At 40.7% G+C, this 22,139-nt stretch overlaps 1 protein-coding gene across 7 annotated transcripts in view; it reads left to right on the forward strand.

The window, feature by feature from the left end:
• The window catches only part of LOC112830064 (ATP-dependent DNA helicase Q1-like), a 112,538-nt gene that overhangs the window by 68,875 nt on the left and 21,524 nt on the right, over positions 1-22,139 (forward strand). For 4 of the 7 annotated variants that reach the window (XM_073877878.1, XM_073877884.1, XM_073877880.1 and 1 more), the window contains one exon: positions 15,456-15,646. The gene's annotated coding sequence lies outside the window, so the exon portion shown is untranslated. Of the gene's footprint in view, positions 1-3,957; positions 4,360-7,981; positions 8,149-11,681; positions 11,814-15,455; positions 15,647-22,139 lie in introns of those variants that run through there. The other 3 variants (XM_073877881.1, XM_073877882.1, XM_073877879.1) reach the window with 3 other exon arrangements.

The following is a 22,139-nucleotide window of genomic DNA, read 5'->3' on the forward strand; positions in this document are numbered from 1 at the left end:
AGTGCAAAAGCATCATGGTGTCAGCCAGTCAGTGCAATAACCAGGGGTAGTTTTATAGTCACTCCCGTGATGATAATAGCACTTTCATGTATCTCTGGCTGTGACAGGCAATTTTCTTTCAAAGATTGTTTTTTTTTCTGGAGCCCGGGATTTCTACTCTTGTCTCCATCATCTGGGATATTAAAACAGGGTCAGTGGCTTGGCAGGCTAATTTCTGGTCTTTCCTAGCTCCTCTTTTCACCCTCCCTTGTTGTCACTTCTCCCATCTTGGCATCCCTCTACCTCTGCACCCCATCTAGTTAGGCTACACGGAAATGGCTTCTGTGGCCCTCCCTCCTGAGTAGTATTGTCATGTGTCTAACCTGAAGAGTAGAGGCTGAGTGGGGTGCAGCTGAAAATCCAAGAGAGGGTTCACCTTCTAAGCCTCACCCCTGTTCTCCATGGCCCCCACTCCCCCATGCTGTTCTGGGATGGAGCTGTCAGTTCCTTTCCACAAAAATATTTGAGCTTATTTTCCAGGGGGAACATTTTGAAGAAATTGGTGAATTGAACAAAGATTTAACATTAAGGAATTTTTCTATGCTAGAGACTGGGGGTGGGGTGAGGCAGCTAGTGTAATGTCTTTTTTTCTGGAAAATTCAGAAAAATTCCCATATAGATTAAGGACTGGGTGAGGAGAAATCTGGCATACGGGCAAGGGATACGGCAACCTTTGGATCCCTGCGTCCCTAAAGAGAGACTCTATGACTCTGCTCTTGCTGCCAAAAGTAGTCTCTTCCATTGTTTGCTGGTGTGGCAGTTGCTGGCCAGCAAAATCGCTTCCCTATTTCACCCAGGTAGGGTTATTCTTAGAATAAAGAACTAAACCTGCTTTGGGGGCTGCCCATTTGAGGAATTTTCTATTCCCTTCCTTGGCCCATGGTCTGATGCCAAAATCCTTTCTGAAGTCTAACTCCTGTTCCTCTTGCTTTGCCAACAGATCAAATCCTCTTGAAAATCAACATGACACCACACACTCCCCCTCTTCACTCATATCATCTCTTGTTTTTATTAAATAAAAGTGGAGCCATAAGATGTGTTTGGCCTGGATCCTGGCTTCATAAAACAAAACGAACATCCTCTTTATCAAGGGGCTCAAGTATCCAGAGATTTCTTAGGCTGTTTTGCCATGACGTAAATGGGAATCAATATTCAATAAGCCCTTGATGCACTTCACTAGTGGTTTACTTAATACCGGCTCCTAGTACAGTAAGTGGCATTGATATAGGGAGGACTTTTTAAAATAGCACGGCAGTCCTCACCTTCTGGATACTGGACCTGGTTTCCCCAAGAGAGAAGACTCAAGACACTGAACATGCAGGAAAGTCATCTTGCCAGGCTTGCTGCCTCAGCATAGACGCTCCTATAACTTAGCTTAAAAAAGAAAACAGATTCTATGTGTTTTATAGCAACCAGTGTAAGATATTCTAGAGGTTAGTAGGCCTACACTCCTATTAGGAAGTTTTCCACTATGTCTGGTCTGATTACCTCCCCACTTCCAATCAATTAGTCAAACTGAAACCAACTGAAGGACAGAATTGATTCCACCATTAACAGGTAAGAGCAGACTCTCCAGTGCTCTCAGAGCCTACAGGGGTTAGTAATAATACCTCATTTCTCTGAGCCCCTGTGTTTGCTGCAGGGGAAGACTGATGGCTGCCTGGCCCCCTGGTGGATGCATGGTAGATCTGGGTTTCTCTGTGCCTAGTGACTGACAGTTTGGCAGGAAACTGAATAACAAAGATAAATCTTCTATAAAAATTACACATAATATATTTTAGACCCAAATGGATTTTTGAAAATTTATCAACAGTTTTGGATTGTCTGTGCTGTTGTTCTCCATTCTCAGTGGTCACAGAATATAGGAATTTACAATCCCGGGTAGAAGTGGAATCTTACAGAGATTTATCCTGCATTATGGTCTTGGCTAGGTCTCATCCCATTTAGGGGGTTTGACAGTTTGGAGGAAGCTAGGGGTAGAAGATTTTTCCATTTTACTGTTTGGGGATACAGATCTCTCTGCTGTCTGCAGTAACCCTGTAGTTGTCTCTACACAGAGAGGTCCTGGCTTAAGTCTCGTAGAGCCATTTTAGACCAGACCTTTAGAAAGTTCCCAACCTGCTGCAGATAGGTTTAGTGAACCTAAAGCAAGAGACTGGCATTTGGCCTCTCTGTTTGGGCACACATAACAGGAGTGAGCCGTCCCAGTGTTTGCTTCTATTGTCTTTTATGGGGTGAGTTCTCCAAGGATATTTAGTGGATGTTTTGAAGGAGAGAAGTAAATAAACTCTTGTGGGTTTCTTGTCTTCAAAGTTCCTCACCTGGCAAAGAATACCCAGAGTGCTGAGTTTAGAAGGGCCTCAGAGATATGATAATGTGGCCTGGGGCTTTTACAACCAGTTTCTGGGGTACATAAGGGAAGGAGAAGGATCTTTCTTTTCTCCTTTTCCAAATAACAGGAAAAGAGATCATTTAAAGCTGGAGGTGCTGAGGTTAAACTTAGTAAAGGACTTCCTAACAGTAAGCACAACATGACCAACTCATTTAGTTTAGAGGTCATTCTGGCCTTCCTCCCTGGCCTTCATTTCTGCTGCCCTGCATCGGATGCAAAGGCCAAGCGTCATTATGGCATCTCTTACTACATCAACATTCAGAGTTGACTGGATGGGTCTCCCTACCTCCCTCTCCCTTCATGTCCATCCCTCTTGCAGCTGTATACTTAAAAAAAAAAAAATTGTGACATGCTTTTCTTTGGTTAAAAATGCTTTCTTTGGTTACACAGAAGCAGTCTTCCCTGCCAAGCCTCCAAACAAGCTTCCATTGTTTTGTATTGTTTTGTTTTTTGCTTCTACTTTTTTTAAATATATTTATCTGGGAGAGAGAGAGAGATCGCACGCTCATGAGCAGGGGAAGGGCAGGGGATGAGGGAGAGAATCCCAAACAGACTCAACTTGAATCCAACCTTAAGACTACACTTTAAAATACAACACTCTAAATGAAGTTATTTTCAATAGACTTTAATTTTTAAAATCTTGAAAATCAAAGTTAGTTAAGCAGAATAAGAAACTCAAAGCGTGGCAGATAAAGCGAAGACAAAAAGACAATCATGACCATTGAAAAGGATAGGACCCACATGGTTCGGCAGACATGTAAATACAAAAATTCTTAAGACTGACAAAACGGTAGAAAAGTAGAAGTGTTATAATGAAAGAAATGGAAACAAATAGCAATGCTAACCTTAGACATAAGATAGGCCCGGAGAACTCTGTGGTAGGGAGAAAGATGCTAAAATAATAAAACAAGCCAAAGCACAATATACAACTTTAAGGAAAGAAATCATTTAACTGAACATAAAGTGGCATTTTACTACGGCGGAAACAGGTGGTAGAAAAGTGAAGTTTCAAGGAATTTTTGGAAAGCTGTTTCCAAGGGTGGCAAAAAGGAAAATAATACAAATATTTAAGTATACGCATATTTATGAAAAATCCAAAACCTCTAATAGGTGAGTTTAAAATCCCGTCTCCCAAAGAAACGGCCAGTAACTTGTAGAGGACGCTCAGTTTGTCATGTGCACAAACGTTCCCAAGAGTGAACCACGGGCACCGCGCATCAAACTTTCTCCTGTGGCCACCGGCAGGAACAACGCGCCCATCTAACTGGGAGTGAGAGCCCCGCGACGCTGGTTCAAGACAGACGCTCAGAAGGCCTCCTCCTCCCCAGATCCCACCGACCTCCTCCTCCCAGGCCAGGTCTGCCACTGCAAATCCAGCTCCCGCCCCCTCAAGGCAGCCCGACGCGTCCCGCAGCCCTAGCTCAGTCTGGCAGGCCGCCGCCCCCAACGCGGAGCTTCGTTCATTGATGACCGGGTCAGTGGGGCGGGCGAGACGAGCTCGAGCAACGGGTGTGCGAGGATCCAGGCGGGGATCCCGGGGCGAGTGCTTTCTCTGGGTGTCTATTAAGGAGATCATGGCGGCAGTAGTGAGGGCAGCGGGTACAGCACCTCGGGGCGCCCAGGGCGTGAAGCACAGTCCGGAGAAGAGAAGCCGGGAAACAGCCGAGGGGAGAACCCCCGGGTCTTCGCCGAAACATGCTCCTACCCCAGCTTCAAAACCGCTTCCCATTGGCTAAGCCCGCCCCCAATATTGACCAATCACACGTAGTCTTGTTCGGTGACTCTCGTCGTGGCCACACCCCTCCACAAATCAGAGAAGGGTGTTACTTGCGATTGGTTGAGGAGACCTATCCCGCCCGCTGCTGGAGAAAAAGGCAAACGCTGGTGGCGGGAAGTTTTCCGTGGAGAGCGGCTGAAAACTCTAAGTAGTTGTCCCGGGGGTCGGCGCTCTGAGGTCAGAGAGAGAGGCGGCTGGGCTGGAGTGGGGGTGAAGGGGTTCTTTAACCCCTTGGGGAGAGGTTCTGGGGTAAATCTGCTTTGAAAGGGCTAATTTTTCTTTTCCTTCCTGAGGGTGCGGCCGGTCTATCGCGTATCACTTCCGTTCACCCATATATTGGCAGGAGAGAAACGGGCGTTAATCCTCGCCCATCTCTGATGGAACTTAGTCCTTTAGGGGCACGTCAGACTGCCTACCCCTCTCTTTTTATCTCCAGCCTTTTTCTATGCAGGAAGCTTGGTTACCAACGTCTGTATATAGGCAGTCACCATCGGGGGACGCATAAACATAGTGGAGGGTATTATTACATTGCTATTGTTTTCTAAACGCAGGTGGTGGGGAGAGGGGGACGTGTATCTGATTTAGCCTGTGGTACCTCAGTGGCATTTACTCCAGTGTGCATGACTGGCTGTGACTTCGTGAAATATTTGCTGTGGATGCTGTCAAAAGTTCAGAAATAGCAGAAGGAAAACCAAAGAATCACGGAAGTAGTAATTAGTAAAAGTCTGTTGTGCACCCACCAAAGAACAGCTGGGGAACCAGGTGCACTCAAGCCAAAACAGGGAATGAGGATCAGGGGTATGTTGTTACAAAGCAGCTTAGAGAGTAAGAAGTCAGTGACTGTTTCTTCTTCACAGTGATTAGAATATTAACATTTTCTTAAGCGATAGGGAATTGGTTAGTGGTTACCTCATATCAACTTTGGGAAACTGTTTTTGCTTATGGTTTCCAGAGGTATAATTATCCAGGTGAAGTTAGTCTTACAAAATAAGCTAAAGTAAGCTTTGTATGACTAAAGTGGTTTTCTCTGCTCGGGGAATTTTTAAGGCTGGTCTCTCTCAGTTTTTGTTTTTTTTTTTTTTTTTAACAATTCTCCCCCTTTGAACATTATCTCAGCAGGGTGAGAGAATGACCAACCAGTACAGTATTATTTTTCAGTTTCCATCATTGATGTAGTCAGGCTGAAGGATCACATATTTGCTGTTGCCATTAGTCGAATCATCAGGGTGAGTGCCATGTAGTCACCATCTTCATCATTTATGTGGTTATTGTTGATTTCATCCAGTTGTCTGATCCTGTTGGATACCATTTGGCATATGAGTGGCAGCTGACAGGCCTTTAAAACCCTTAGGGTTAGACGACATATTAGTTAAATAAGATGACTGAAGGAGAACAATAGCCAAGGACTGAAAACTTCCCAGAGCAGATTCCCAGGTGCCAAGATTTAACCCACTAAATAAATCAAATGGATTTTAGTTTTTAAAAAGTTATTTACACTAGCATAACAAGATGTTTTAACAATCACCTCCTCATGCTGACTTAGGACTGGTTGAAGGTGAGATTGATTTATTTTAGGAGGTTGTGTGACAGGTGAACTTCCACCCAAATTAGGCCTCTGTATGGTGTGAGCAGTGAGGTAATTTAATGAGAGGCATTTCTATGGAACAAAAAGGTTAATAGTTCACGTAAATTATAAATTCACTGAGTTTGGAGATCAGCTAGTTGAGATAATTTCTAAGTGTTGGGGTTAAAACATCTTCAGATGGAGAGGCCAAGAATGGCAATCTGAGAGATTTTCCTGGTTTGCAGTTTGAATGTCTCGTGATCTTGCTGCATGGCCACAGAGCAACAGACACAAAGATTGCCCTCACATGAGTTGTTTTGGTGGTTTCTCTTAAGTTTATGTCAACTTGTCCAGCCTTAGCTTGCATGGCTTTGGGCAAAGCGCAGTTTTATTTTCATAGTGATTCCAACTCAGAAGAGTGGGAGAAAATTGGAGATGTTAGTTCAGAGAGTTCTAGCCAAATACTGGAGGAATTTAGAATTCAGGATCCAGTTCAGTTTGTGGGTAGAAAACAAAACCTCAAGGACAGTTAACAGCAGTAGAATCTGATATCCACAAAGGTGTATTACTGAAACTTCATTTTTCTCTTTGAAATTGTCCCTGTTTTTATCAAAGATGACCGCAGTAAGACTAATTTGTTTGTAAATTAAGTCTAGTTTCAAAAATTTGGCCTGATTATTTACATAAGTGCAGCAAGAATAGTGATTGACCAAATAGGCGCTTTTAAATCTGCTGTGCTGGAACTTGTGTCCTATTAAAAGGAGAACTGATTGAGCTTATGTAAATACATATATTGTCATGAAAAGTAAGGATATTCAAAAAGAATTACTGAATTCTGGAGGGATCGAGTAAGGAGAAAAAGATACTTGTTTTAACCTTTGTTTACAAAAGTATATTTTACTGAAGTGCTGTAAGCTATAGATAGCTTAAAACAGAGGAAAAAATAGGGCCCTTTAAATCTGGAAAACAAAACATTAAAGAACTAGCAATGTTTTAAATGAAGTCATAAAATTATAATCATCTTTAGTTCAGTCTCCTGTAATTCTTGTTTTGCTTCAACTTGGGTTAGCAACATTATGAATCAGTTTTCCATTAGACTTTTAGAAATCCTTACCTGTTCAGTGTTATGATCTTAAAGTTATCAGGAACCTGTAGTTGTCAGAGTCTTCTCCGTGACTTTCCTTACAGGTGAAGCACTTTTGTAGGAACACTTTTATGAAAATAACGGAGTAAAACAATAACTGCCAATGAGTGAAAAAAGATTTAAAAATAGCCATGGTTAAAGATCTCGTGAGAGTTCACACAAACACACACACACGCACACACAAATGGAATTGACAAATAAAATTGGTTATTTTTGTGATCTGTAGTATTTTAAGATAATAGCTGGAATTATGGCTAGATAACATTATACCAGGACGTGTCAAATTTTTAGGAATTTCATATAATCTTTGAATTAGTTATTAATATACCCTATATAAATTATGATCTAAGATAAAACATTTTTTGACAGTGTTTCCCATGCAAATTAATATATCAAATAAGTCTACATAAATTAACATTTCTCTTTTTACTTCATTCAAAAGTTGATTTGGGGAAGTTTGTTGAAAATATCAGAAGATTTAAAACATTTGATCAAATAGAATCATAGGTCACTCTTAAATAATACTTAGTTACCCATTCAACCAGAATGACAATTAGAAGATTTCAAAGGCAGAGATTCCTGTGGTGCTCTCTGTAAGTAGTGCTCTCACTGAGTGGCTGGAGTTGAAGAGAACATGAGTGAGGAGGTCCTGGAGTACTGTGCATTATGGTGTCCTAGCATGTTATCTGGAGCCAACATGGTACAGGTCTGGATTATTCCAGGGTGCTTTGTGCCTGATGACTTTGGCAAGTTGGCTGTTGCTGTAGCGAGCGTTGAGCAGGGGTGTTACAGTGTGCACTGCATTGGGGCTGTCTTGGTAGGTTGGCTTGGGATGATGTGGGCTAGGGAACCAGTGCTCACTGAGGCAGTAGGCTAGGGTACCTGGACTGTGCTCCCATCCATGCTATGAAGGTAGAGGGGAATGTAGAATCTGGCACTCACCAGACCCTCCAATCCAGAGAAATTTCCAGCAGCTTCCTTACCATTTGGTGGAGTTCTAGGGCTAGATACTTCATATTCTAGTTGCTCTTTTAAACTGTAGTTTTTTTTCTGTGCCCTAGGGGGTCCAAGTTTGATGTGGTTTAGAGGCCCAGGGCTCACTGAGGCAGCAGGCCAGCTATGGCATCCATAACCTGTTCCTGTCTGTGCTGTCAAGATGTACTGGAAACAAACCATGGCACTTGCCAGCCTCTCAGATGTGGAGAGAGTTCTAGTTGCTGTCCTGCCATTTGGTAAGGTCCTAAGGCTGGTTCCTTTATATTCTAGTTTCCCTCTCAAACTGTGGCTTTTTTTCTGTGTACCAGGGCAGATGAATCTGCTCATAGCCCCTCAGTGCTATCCCTCCCACTGCAGTTCCACAGCATTTGGGGGTGGCGGGGGGGCTCCTTTGTTAGAGTGTGTCTGTCTGTCTTGTTGTTCTTTATGTGATCTTTGTATCTTCTGGTGTGCTGAAGCTGTTCAGTCCATCCCCAGTTCTTCTTTAGGAGGAATTGCTCTATTAATAGGTGTAGATTGGTTGTATCTGTGGAAGAGATGAGTTCAGGCTCTTCCTGTGTTGCCATCTTGAATCAGAAGCTCTCTGTCAGGTAGGGCTTGATCAGAGAAGCAGAGGCACTGTGAGTGATATAAGGGATTTATTAGAGGGATTTAACCTTATGTGATTATGTGAAGTGGTCAAGCTCTTCCCTGGCATATGTTTGCCTGTGTGTCTGGCACTGGGCCTGAAGTCAGCAGAGCCAGCAGTCAGGAAGAGAAGGCAGATACACAGTGGGGAGTGCAAAAACAAAGTGCAGCCGGTGAGGATGAATCCTGTTTCTTAACAGAACCTGCATTAGTCTCATTGCCTCAAAGTCTCCAGTTTGAACGATGCAAGAGACCTGCCAAAGAGCTGGTTGCATACTGCTCGGCTGAGGATTTAGAGAAGCTGAAGGAGAACCCACAGGGTCTGGAGCAACTGCAAACTCTGCTCTTTCCAAAAGGATATCTGGCAGCAGTTAGAGTTGCAGTTATTTGTTTGGAAAATAAGCCCACTGTTTCACTTCTGCCCTCCAAATCTCTGGCTGCCCAAGGAAGCACAACTGTCCCTTGAACAACCAAATATAAATTAATCCTCTCCCCAAAAGAGGGCACACATTCTTGTTATACGTATTTGGATGCTGCTTATTCCTCTTCTTGCTGAATCACATTCTTTTTGATAATCCTCTAACTTAAATCCTGAGATATGAAGTCAGCTCTTATTAACATTTTATTTTAGATGTTGGGAGAATAGGAGAAGGGACCCAAATACATAGATATATACATACATACCCACCACCACCAACAACAAAATAATGAAGAAATGCTTATAGTTATTATAATCCTGTTTCTCTCTGGTCATGTGGTCATTAGATGTTATTTTATAACTATCTTCTTCAGTTTCCCATTCCTTACTCCTTTGCTCTCAGCAGGCACCTCATCTAGTGACAAATGTCTGGTGTGTGGACTCGCCTTAGCAATTTGCTTGTATTTGGCTTTTGAGTTTTCCACTAACTTTAATCACAGGACATGGGAATACCAGAAGGTACCCTAGGGGATCCCCTACATTTCATACCTACTCCTCCGTACTTCAGTAGTGTCACAGCAGTCCTATTTCTCTTGAATAGTCAGAATCACTCACCTCAGCCAGTACAGTAACCTGGTTCTTTGCCTGTTGATTCATTGGTATGAGGAGCTCAAAGTGGTCAAGAGGCAGTCCACTTCCATTTAAATGGAGCCATTGCTTTTTCCCCTGGTGGAAGCATTCCTTCCTTGCTGAGACCTCTAAACCAGCAAAGTTCTAAGTTTCAGGGATGGGAAGCAAACATTTCACTAGTGGATCACTAGGAGGTAATAGCAAGAGGAGCCACTCCCATTTCCACCCCGATTCCTAGGCCCAGGAATCCTATCTACGGGACAAACCGTGCTGTTCACTGTTTTGGTAGGTAAGGGCAATTATACTGGCTTCCACTTGGTCTTTTCTTCCATAATAGTCCTTACTTATAGGCCAGGGGACCAATATGTGGATTTGGTTAGTTGCTGAATTTATCTGTTCTAATAATACAATCTGGAACTGGGGAAATAATCACAGAGTGGGTTAGAGAACCTTCTGAGCCCACTGTGTGATGGACTGAGCAAAACTGCACTGGTCACGTGACTTGCATAAGTCCAGTCCCTGTTCTGACTGGTAGATCACCATGGCATTTTAATCATCCAGGAACTGTCAGTTCTGAGTTAATGTCCAATACTTTCTGAGAAGTTATTTTCCTTTCCCAAATACACAGTTACCCTGATAAGTTGCTCTGGAGAACACTAGTGTGAAGATTTCCTACATAATTTTTAGTTATGTAATAGAGGCCTTCCTCAAAGGGCCCCAACCTCTACTTTATTCAAGGGACTCTGGGTCTATAAATTGGCTCATTTCTGGGAACTGGTTGAAGGACTATGACACTTATGTGTACTGGAATCAGGGCTTTGTATTCTGCATTTTTAAATCAAGTAATCTGTTTCAAAGTCATCATGATCAACTAGCCAATGCTAGAATTCTCTTTGGGTCAGACTATCCTGATTACTGTGTTGCTCTGTTGCATATTATAGCAACCACATGTACCTTTTCTTTGGTTGTGAACTGAATTGCTACCATTTAGCCCCCATACCTTGGAATCCCATCATTCTCATTGATTCAGGTAGTTTAGTTCAAAGGCAGTACTTCCCATTGACATTCTTAGCTTACAGAAAACAGCCACTAAGAGCTCTTCAGGGATGCTGGGGCTCCCTCTGGATCTTCCCTGGGCACAGCAAGAGAGTAGATGATCAGATAGACTGAGACTCTGGCATTCCCATCTCCCTAAGCCTCTGGATCCCTCCTTTAGGGTATAGCCAGGGAGTTCTAGCCCTTCAATGTCTTTGGAATCTACCCTTGTGTCATTCCAGCCCAACCTTCTGATATTCATCTTTGGAGCCAGGTTTCTAGCAAGCAACTAAATAAATTATTAGAGTACTCCTGGCCACTATATTTAACACAACAAACCAGAATTTCATATTGAGTCCATATCAGTAAATTTAGGTTCATTCAGTATTTTATTCTGTTCACTCTGGCTTAGTACCCTTAGGATCTATTCCCACACATATTCCTTACTTTTCTGGTGATACAGGCATACCTCAGAGATCCTACAGTTTTGTTTCCAGCCACTACAATAAAGCCAAGATCACAACAAAGCAAGTCAAAGAATTATTTGGTTTCCTAGTACATATAAAAATTATATTTACACTAAATCTGGTCTATTAAGTATGCATTAGAATGTCTTAATGTTCATACCTTAATTAAAACCATGTTATTGCTGAAAAATGCTAGCCATCATCTGAGCTTTCAGTGAGTGTAATATTTTTTGCTGCTGAAGAGTCGTGCCTTGATGTTGATGGCTGCTACCTAATCAGTGTGGCGGTTGCTGAAAGTTGGGGTGGCTGTGGCAATTTCTTAAAACAATAAAGTTTGCCACATCATCAACTTTTCCTCCCATGATTTTTCTGTACATGCGATAGCATTTTGCCCACAGTAGAACTTCTTTCAAAATTGGAGCCAATCCTCTCAAAGCCTGCTGCTTCTTTATCAACTAAGTTTATGTAATATTCTGAATCCTTTTTTGTCCTTTCAACAATCTTCACAGCATCTTTAGGAAACCACTTTCTTCACTCATCCATAAGATGACTCCTCTCTTTTAAAGTTTTATCATGAGGTTGCAGCAATTAACTTCCTCCACTGAAATCTTGAACCTCAAGGTCATCCGTGAGAGTTAGAATCAACTTCTTCTGAACTCCTGTTAATGTTGATGTTTTGACCTCTTCCCATGAATCGCAAATTTTCTGAATGGCATCTAGAGTGGCAAGCCCTTTCCAGAAGGTTTTCAGTTAACTTTGCCCAGATCCATCAGAGCAATCCCTATCTGTGGCAGCTGTAGCCTTATGAAATGTATTTTGTAAATAATAAGACTTGAAAGTCAAAAATTACTTATTGACCCATGGGTTGCAGATGGATGTTGTGTTTTCAGGCATGAAAATAAGATGAATCTCTTTGGACATCTCCATCAGAGCTCTTGGATGACTGGATGGATTGTCAATGAAAAAAAAAATGTATTTTTTTCTGAACACTAGGTCTCAACAGTGGGCTTAAAGTATATAGTAAACGCATTTAAATAGATGTGCTACCATCCAGGTTTACAGAACACAATTTAGCATAATTCTTGCCCCTGTGATTTTTGGAATGGTAAGTGAACATTGGCTCCATTACTTTGTAACGAGAGTCAGCCTATTTGAAGCTTTGCAGGCAGGCATTGACTTCTCTCTAGCTATTAAAGTCCTAGATGGCATCTTTTTTCCAATATAAGGCTATTTTGTCTGCAGTGAAAATGTGTTTAGGGCAACCACTTTCACTCATTATCTTAGCTAGATCTTGCAGATAGCTTGCTATAGCTTCTATATCAACACTTGCTTCACTTTACACTTTCATGTTATAGAGATGATTTCTTTCCTTAACCTCATGAACCAACCTCTTCTAGCTTCATACTTTTCTTCTGCACCTTCGTTACCTTTCTGAGCCTTCATAGAATTGAAGAGAGTTGAGGCCTTGCTCTGGATTAGGCTTTGGCTTAGGGAAATGTTGTGGCTGGTTTGATCTTCTATCCAGACTACTAAACCTCTCTCCATATCAGCATTAAGACTGTTTCTCTTTCTTATCATTCATATGTTCACTGGCACTTTTAATTTCCTTCCAGAACTTTGCCCTTGCATTCACAACTTGGCTAACTGGCTCAAGAAGCCTAGCTTTCAGCCTGTGTTGGCTTTTGACATGGCTTCCTCCCTAAGCTTAATCACTTCTAGATTTTTATTTAAAGTGAGAGATGTACAACTCTTCCTTTCATTTGAACAGTCAGAGGCCATTGTAGGGTAACTGACTGACCTAATTCCAGTGGGAATAGGGAAGGCCATGGGAGAGAGACTGGGGAATGGCTGGTTGGTAGAGCAATTAGAATACATACACTATTTATTAAGGTTTCTGTCCTATATGGGTGTAGTTTGTGGTTCCCCAAAGCAATTACAATAATAGTATCAAAGAGCACTGATTACAGATTACCATCACAATTGTAATAATAAAAAAGCTTCAAATATTACAAGAATTACCAAATGTAATAGACATGAAGTGAGCGAAGGGTGTTAGAAAAATCTCATTTGTACATCATTCTCTCGGGCTTCCTATTCTTGAAGCACTGAGAGGTGGCAGGGCAGATTCTTAGTGGGGCTTAGCAATCCCTTGTGAGGCAGCTGTCTCAGGAAAGACCATCACAGGCATTCAGACAGGGGGAAGCTGTCTGAGAAAGAGGAGGAAGGGCAAGAGAGAATGGCAGAATTGAGTGGTTTAAGGTCCCCTGCCTGCTTCATTGGAATCTGCCCAGATGTTCCCTTCCCAATTGCAGAGTCTCACTTCTTTCTAATCAGTGCCCTAACTTTAACATAAGAGTCTGTGCAAGGCTGGGAGTTCAGTTTGCACTGTAATTCAGCCACTTGCAGAATGTTGGTATTTAGTAATCTTAGTTATAGTCCTAGAGACTTTGAGGTCCCTTTATGCAGATCCTGCATTTCTTCAGCTGCTTCAGCATATTTAGGAGCAGACAGTCAACCCCATTATTCTCACAAAAATGTTCTGTGACAGCAAACACTTGGTCACCCAAAAAAGCCTTTCCCTCTCTAGATACTTAATTATTAGTGTCTAGATTATAATTTACATAACTTTGTCTACTGCGTGCCATGGGAATACCATTGTCCCTTTTACCACTGCAGGGAAGGGTCATTAATACCCTTAAATCTTTAAATCAGAGACTATTCTAGGTGGCATAGAAGCAATTTAGAGAACCTACTTTTAACTTTCTTTTCCTCTGGAACAACATTTGGCATTGGTTAGGGTTCAGAGAAGCTGAATCATTATGAGTGATATAAGGGATTTATTATAGGAATTAGCTCCTACGTGATCACAGGACGTGGTTAAGCAGTCAGCAGTGCCAGCAGTAGGGACAGGAAGATGGAGTGTGGGAGGGTAAAGAAGAGCTGAAACCAATGAGCACAAAGTGGAACCCATCTGTTTCTCTCTTGGTCTTGTGTCGGTGTGTCATTGCCTCCAAGGCTCTGACTGCCAGGATGCTGGTGCCCTGCAGAAGGGCTGGTGCGCTTGCCATAGAAAATTGTACAAGAACATGGCCAACAATTCAGGGAAGCTGAGGAAGCTGTGGGCCAAGCTGCTGCCCCAAAGAGGCTGAGCAGGAGCTGGAGGAACTGGCTTCTACCCAACGGCAAGATGAGGCAGCAGGTCTATGACAATGTGAATGAACCGCAATAACACCTGACGTTACACCAGCCATCTGAACGTAAAGCTGCTGCTGTTTCATTTCTGCCTTCCAAGTCTGAAGCAGAGTTCACTTGTGGCCAGTCCTAACCCAGAATCCTGGAAGGAAGTGAATGCTGGTAGTTGGTACAATACAAAGCCACCATGATATTCTATTTTAAATCATAACTGTAAGATTTCATCTTTGGAAAATTTCAGGATTAAAGCTGGACACTGATTAATGCAGGCAGATGTTTTAGAAAGCACCAAGAACATCTTTAAAAATTTTTTTAGTTTCCATTGGTGTGGTGTCAAATCTCACTTTGGCTTTAATACTCAGATTGATTAGAGTCATACATTAAGGCTGCTTTATAAATTAGTTATGATGGAATTGTAATGTCAATTCCAATTCTCTTTTTATTGTTACATCAGCTTGTTTATAATCACCGGCTCCTCATCATGCCAACATATGAACCCAAATATAAGTGTTTTTGTGAAATAATAGCTAAGTAGTTAAGGGGATTACTTTTAAATAGCATTCTTGGGGCACCTGGGTTGCTCACTTGGTTAAGTATCCGACTCTTGATATTCGCTTAGGTCATGATCCCAGGGTTGTGAGATCGGGCCTCGTGTTGGGCTCTGCACTGAGTGTGGAGCCTGCTTAAGGTCTTTCTCTCCTTCTCCCTCTGCCCCTCCCCGCTCACACTCTCCCTCTCTGCTTCTCTAAAAAAAAAAAAAAAAAAAAAAAAGCTTTCTTTTGCTTTAAAGTCTGGTCACTTTACTTAAATGACTTAGGACCACTCCCTACAACACAATAAAAAAGAATAATGATCATTTATTAAATGCATAACTTTGTTCCAGGTACTATGTTAGGAACTTTACATATGTTATCTCAATTCTTTAAAACAGTACTATGAAAGCTAGGTATTATCCCCTTTTACAGATGGGGAAATTGAGGCTCAGTTAAGTACTTAGCCTGAGCTGAGATGAGGACCTAAGATATAACTCAGGTCTCCTGTCTCCAACACACATGCCCTTAACCACCCTGCTCTACTACTAAGTTTGTAATTTCAATGGTGAGGAATATCCAAAAATCAGTAGGGAAACCTAAAACTAATTAGTCATTGTATCTTTTTTTTTTCTTTCTTACAGCTTTGAGGAATTGGATTCTATAACCAATGAGCTACATGCAGTAGACCTTCAAGTTCGGGAACTTCTGGAAAAGCAACAAGAGCTCATTCAGAAAAAGAACATCCTAACAAACCGAATAAAGCAGCATTTAGAGGCTTCTAATGCTGGGAAAAGCAGTGAATGGGATTCTTCACCTGCTGCTTGGAATAAAGGTTTATTCTGTTTTTCTTTGCAAATTTTGTTTCTGATTGTTTCTTTATGCGGGAGTTTAATGATTGTTCCTGGATCGGTGCTTTCCAGCGGCTTAGAGGGAAAATTGGCCGCGCTTCAAGTGGCATGGGAAACCTGTAGGCAAACCATTCTTACCCATGTTCTTTTTAAATGAAGCTTTTCTTATTCAGACTTCATAATTTTTTTCCAAATATGGTTCTAGCAGCATCAATCAATGCTTGGAAAAAGAAGATTCTTACCTAACTTTTCTAAGTTTTAACTAGAGAAAAATTAAACAAGAAAAAAAGATTCAAACTTCTTGCTAAAGTCTAGTTTATTTTCCTGCCCTAGTGAACGCACCTTTCTTGATTCAAGATCTTGCTAAACATCATGTTTATCACTGGCTATCACATTGTAATGGAATACTATGACTCTCAAATTGCAATGCTTTTGTGGGCCTTGCTTTCCAGGGATTCACTTCTAAACAAGATATTTACATAAATTCTACATAATTGTTAACTTGATATTTGAGATTTTTATGATATTTGAATTCCCTTATCAACATTCAGACTGTTTTTTGAATACCTATCAAGCACCTTCCTCTTCTTTGTAGGTTAACGCTAACTGGCAATTATTTATTTATTTATTTATTTATTTGACACACAGAGCGAGAGAGAGAGAGAGAGAGAGAGAGAGAGAGAGAGAGAGAGGGAGAGAACACAAGCAGGGGGAGCGGCAGGCAGAGGGAGAAGCAGGCTTCCTGCATGAGCAGGGAGCCCGATGTGGGGCTCAATCCCAGGACCCTGGGATCATGACCTGAGCTGAAGGCAGCGGTTTAACCAACTGAGCCACCCAGGCGCCCCTATTTTTTTTGATATACTGTTTCTTATCATATATCATTAAATGCGTTTTTGCTTAGCTTCATTAAACTAATTTTGAAATTGTTATTTCTGCTCTAATGTTTATTATTTCCCTTCTGCTGGCTTTAAGCCTTATTTACTGTTCCTTTAGGTGTGAGGTTAGGTTGTGTATTTGAGACTTCTTGCTTCTTGAGTTAGGCCTGTATTGGAGTATAAAACTTCCCCCTTAGGACTGCTTTTGCTGCATCCCAAAGATTTTGGACTGTCGTGTTTTCATTTTCACTTTTTTCTGTATACTTTTATTTCTTCTTAAATTTCCTGGTTAACCCATTCATTCTTTAGTAGGTTGTTCTTTAACCTTCATGTATTTGTGGTCTTTCCAAATTTTTTCTTGTGGTTGACTTCAAGTTTCATAGTGTTGTGGTCTGAAAATATGCATGGTATGATCTTGATCTTTTTGGACTTGTTGAAGGGTGGTTTGTGACCCACTATGTGATCCATTCTGGAGAATGTTCCATGTGCACTTGAAAGAATGTGTATTCTTCTGCTTTAGGATAAAATGTTCTGAATGTATCTGTTAACTCCCTCTGGCCCAGTATGTCATTCAAAGCCATTGTTTCCTTGTTGATTTTCTGCTTACATGATCAGTCCATTGCTGTAAGCAGGGTGCTAAAATTCTTTAGTATTATTATGTTATTATCAATGAGTTTCTTTATATTTGTTATTAAGTGCTTTACATATTTTGGTACTCCCAAGTTGGGGGCATAAATATTTACAATTGTTAGATCTTCTTGATGGATAGACTACTTAATTATGCTATAATGGCCTTTTTCATGTCTTGTTTCAGTCTTCAGTCTAAAATCTAGTTTATCAAGGGGCGCCTGGGTGGCTCAGTCGGTCAAGCATCTGCCTTTGGCTCAGGTCATGATCCCAGGGTCCTGGGATCGAGCTCCACATCAGGCTCCCTGCTCAGTGGGGAGCCTCCTCTCCCTCTGCCACTCTCCCTGCTTGTGCGCGCTCTCTCTCTCAAATCTTTAAGTAAAATAAAATAAAACCTAGTTTGTCTAGGGGTGCCTGGATGGCTCAGTCAGTTAAACATCTGACTCTTGATTTCAGCTCAGGTCATGATCTCAGGGTCGTGAGATCCAGCCGCATGTCAGGCTCCACACTCAGTAGGGAGTCTGTTGAGATTCTCTCACTTCCTCTGCCCCTCCCCCCATGCATGCTCTCTCCCCTCTCTCTCTAAAATAAATATTTTTTAAAAAGTCTAGTTTGTCTGATATAAGTATGGCTACCTCAGCTTTCTTTTGATATTTATTAGCATGACAGATGGTTCTCTATTCCCTCACTTTCAATCTGTAGGTGTCATTAGGTCTAAAATGAGTCTCTTGTAGGCAGCATACAAATGGGTCTTGTTTTTTTTTTTTTTCCATTCTGATTCCCTGTGTCTTTTGATTGGAGCATTTAGTCCATTTACATTCTGAGTGATTATTGAAAGATAGGAATTTAGTGCCATTGTGTTACCCGTAAAGTTGGTGTTTCTGGTGGTGGCCTATGTTCCTTTCTAGTCTTTGTTGCTTGGTTTTTTATATTTTTGAATGATTAAAAAAACCAAAAGAAGAATACTTTGTGAAGTGTGAAAATTGTATGAAATTTAGATTTCATTGTCCATAAAGTTTTATTGGAACACAACCATGCTTGTACATTTACGTCTACCACTGTTTTCACACAATAATGGCTGAGTAGTTGTGATATTGTATGGCCCACAAAGCCTAATATTTACTATCTGGCACTTTACAGTAAACAATACCTGACTTGTTTTATATTATCTATTAGAAAATAGCAAGAATTTCTAATTATGCAAGATAAGTAAATACAACGGTACATTACTAGCAAGGTACCCTTTCTCTGTGGAATTTCATCTGTTTGAGAATGGACTCTCTTACCTTGATCTGTTGAATAAGCATTTCCTAGCTATTCTTTAGATGTTATTGAAATTTCCATAAGTATAGAAAAGTAGAATTGTAATAAAACTGCCAAGTATCCATTAACCACTTTTAACAATTATCAACATATAACCAATCCTTTTTCATTTATATGCCCGGAATTTTCCCTTCCTCCTCCCTCTCGGTTTGTTTATTTGAAACAGTTCTCAGACATCATATCATTTCAGTTGTAACTCCTTCAGTATGTATCAGAAAAATATAATGACATCATCACACCTAAAAAATTTAATACTGATTCATTAAAATCATCAAGTAAAAATATTCACATTTCTCTGTCTCATCAAAACTTACTTTTCTTTTTTTAAATTGTGGTCCCGAATAGATTCATGGTTTATGTTGTATTTTGTTGATATTTCTGTAGGTTTCCCTTATTTCCTGTTTGTTTCCCATGTAAATTTAAATTATTTCTCGAAGAAATCAGGGTCTTTGGCTTATAGTTTGCTATATTCTGGTTTTTCTGATAACTTCCTTGCGATGTTGTTCATTTTGTTCCTTTTAGTTAGATTTAGAAGCTTGACTGTATTTGGCCTTTTTCTTTTTTTTTTTTTCCCAAGAGTGTATTTCCCATGGCATGATTCAGGAGGTATATCATAACCTGGTTATTTTGTGTGATGTTAAGCTCGGACAGTGGGTTCGGGTGATATCTGCCTATTCTATTACTGTCAAGTTCTCTGTCATCTTTTCGTCTAATGGCTTTAGAGCTGCTGATGATTATTGTTTGCCTTAAATAGTGGCTTTAATTAGGGGCTTACAAAGTGATGATTTCTCATTCTGTCACTCCTTATATCAGCTAGACTTTTTCTATGAAGAACTTGTTCCTTGTTAACTCTTTGCAGATTGAAAATCCTTTCCCTATCTTTACTGTTTTTCAGAAAGAGATGCTTTCCTGACATTTCTAACCAGGGTCAATAAGGTCTTTTTTTTTTTAAATATCATTATAAACTTATGGATATTTAACATATTTGATAGATTTTAATCCATATTATTCTTTATTATGCTGAAATAGTCCTGTCTTTGGGCAGTGAGCATCTCTTTAGATTGGCTCCTGAATCTTTTTTCTTCACCCCATAGTTTTTGACTCCTTGCTTGCTTTTAGGAGAAGTTACTCCATGCTCATTTTGCATATTTTCCTCTGGGCCTGGTGTCAGCCATATCTCCAGGTAGCCGTGGTTCCTTTAGTTTTTCCCATCTCTTTCTGTTTTATTTAAATTCTCATGTCTGAACTGCTCTCCTATTCAGCAGAACGAATATGGAGAACATTTTTTTCTACTACTGTACTTCCTTAACCCTGAAAAAGAGAGTAGTAATAATAGAAAGTAGCTAGAAGTTGGAGATAATTAGACGTTCATGCCACATCACTACTGTTTGAAAAATTGGGGAAGGAAAAAAGAGAAAGGATGGGTCAAGGTCAAGTCCAGTTTTGTTTGCTTTCACTAGCAGTTCATAGGCTGTGAATATAACTTTTTTTTTTCACCTCTCCATTTCTGAGGAAATAGCCTTATATTTGCTTCCCTACGATTTCTGGGGCATTTAAGGACCGTTGAAATATTTAATACACTTTAGCCATTTCTTAATAAACTTAAGGATATCTCAAGGAATTTGCTGGGACAATGAAAGCAGTTTGAACATTGTCTATCACATCCACAATTGTTTCTTTATACTTGTTTTGTTCCTAATTAGGTTAGGAAATTAGAAAATTAGAAAAATTAGAAAAATATGACCCCTAATGTGCTAAATATTTTATGAAATAGAGCACTAAGAACCCAATAACTGTGAGCTTTTAAGATATATTTTTATTATATAAAAGTATATATTTTATATTACAAAATCTTAATGAATAGGATGCTTTACAAAACCTAAAGAGATTGAGTAGATTTGATAGCATCATTAAAGTAACTAGCTAATCAAGAATAAATTTTGTTCAGGTATATGAAGTGATCACAAATACAGTGTTAAAATTAATAAAACACAACTTTATAATCATCCCTGTTGCATTTAGTTCATATTTTGGCATTTATTATGAACAATTTAGAATTATGTCTTCATAGAGTAAATACTTGGAGTGTTTTCATTTTTATTTTATTTATTTTTTTATCAAACGAGATTATTCTTTTATCAACATTTGGGTACAAGTAAACAACTAAAATGCTATTTGCAGTTGCCCTAAATTTAGTACTGGCACATGGTCTGTTTTAATGAACTGAACATCTGCTAAAACAGCCCAAGGCTGTGGCTTGAGTAACGAGCATCTTCATTTACTGCTTAGTATCCCAGTCTACTAGCTTAGTTCCATCATTGTGTCTGTTTTTGCTTTCAATAGGAGCATATGAAATGGGTTCATGCTGAAATGGTAAATAAAAACTCCAAGCTAAAGCTAATTTATATGACTCCAGAGAAAATCACAAAAAGCAAAATGTTCATGTTGAGACTAGAGAAAGCCTATGAAGCCAGGAGATTTACCCAGATTGCTGTGGATGAAGTTCATTGCTGTAGCCACTGGGGACATGATTTCAGACCTGGCACGTATGATGTATCTAGAACACTCCTTGATACTAGGGACTATTTTCTTACTTACATGATGGAAATCCTTGCTTTCATTAAAATTATTTCCTCAGCCAGTTATTACTCATTTTCTCTTACCTTAATATAAGGGGAACCAAGAGGCAGAGTCTTCAATCTCTTTACTCCTCCCCAGGGTAGCACTTAGTCTGATTGCGTTTATCCCTTGAAATGCATGTTTCACAGCAACATGATTCTCTCCTACCTTTAGCCATAAAGGTTTACTGACACCGGGCTCTCCCTCACATCCGTTGAGGAATTCGTATCTGCTTCCAAGCTGTCTTCTTTAGTCGTCAGTCAGGGTCTCCGCCATCCACTTCCAGGTCTATACCCAACTACCACCACGGGGTTACAGTGCTGTGGGGTATTTTAGTAACCCCGTTCTTTACTCCTCCAACCTAATCCTGCAGTCATAGCCGGAAGCAGATCACCCGGACTTGCTCTGTGCAAAACAACCTTAAATTTAAAAAATCCTGCTCGTGATTTCAACCTCATTTCTTTCTGAACTTGCTTTCACACACATATGGACCCCTAGGGTCCCCTTTAATCCCTCCGTATATTTGTCCACGGCTCTAAATTCCACCTGATGGTCACTCTCTCCTCCTTCCAGACTCTGCTGTTGCCACTTCTGTTTCTCGTGGTTTGCCTGGCATTTTACCTGCCTCAGGCTCTGTGCCAGACTGAGCTGCTGGACCGCTCCCGGCTTCTGCTTCCCCCATTCGTGCTGCTTCAGTACTAAACGCTGCCAGGAAAAAATTGCACAGCTGCGTTCGTTTCCACCTCAGGTCGCTGTCATCAGACTCCACTGTGTTTTACTTGTCCCTGATGTGTCTCCTGTAAGCATTTCTCCCAGCAAGCTTTTCGTGCCTTTAACTTCCCTTTAGGTCCTCCTCCTACTCAGTGGATGCCTCCTGGTCCCCAGGAAATAGGTGCCAGCAGGTCTGGAGGTCTCCTCTTTCTCCTTCCATACATTAGTAAGCTTGTTTTCTCTTCTTAAGGTAAAAGAGACCATTTCTTGTAAGGGTTACCATGACTCCTCCCACTTCATCCTCTCCTGTCTTCTTAAGATC

Source organism: Callorhinus ursinus, unplaced genomic scaffold, assembly GCF_003265705.2.
Source record: "Callorhinus ursinus isolate GAN/ISIS: 27379988/994484 unplaced genomic scaffold, GSC_fseal_2.0 scaffold27, whole genome shotgun sequence".
Lineage (NCBI taxonomy): Eukaryota > Metazoa > Chordata > Mammalia > Carnivora > Otariidae > Callorhinus > Callorhinus ursinus.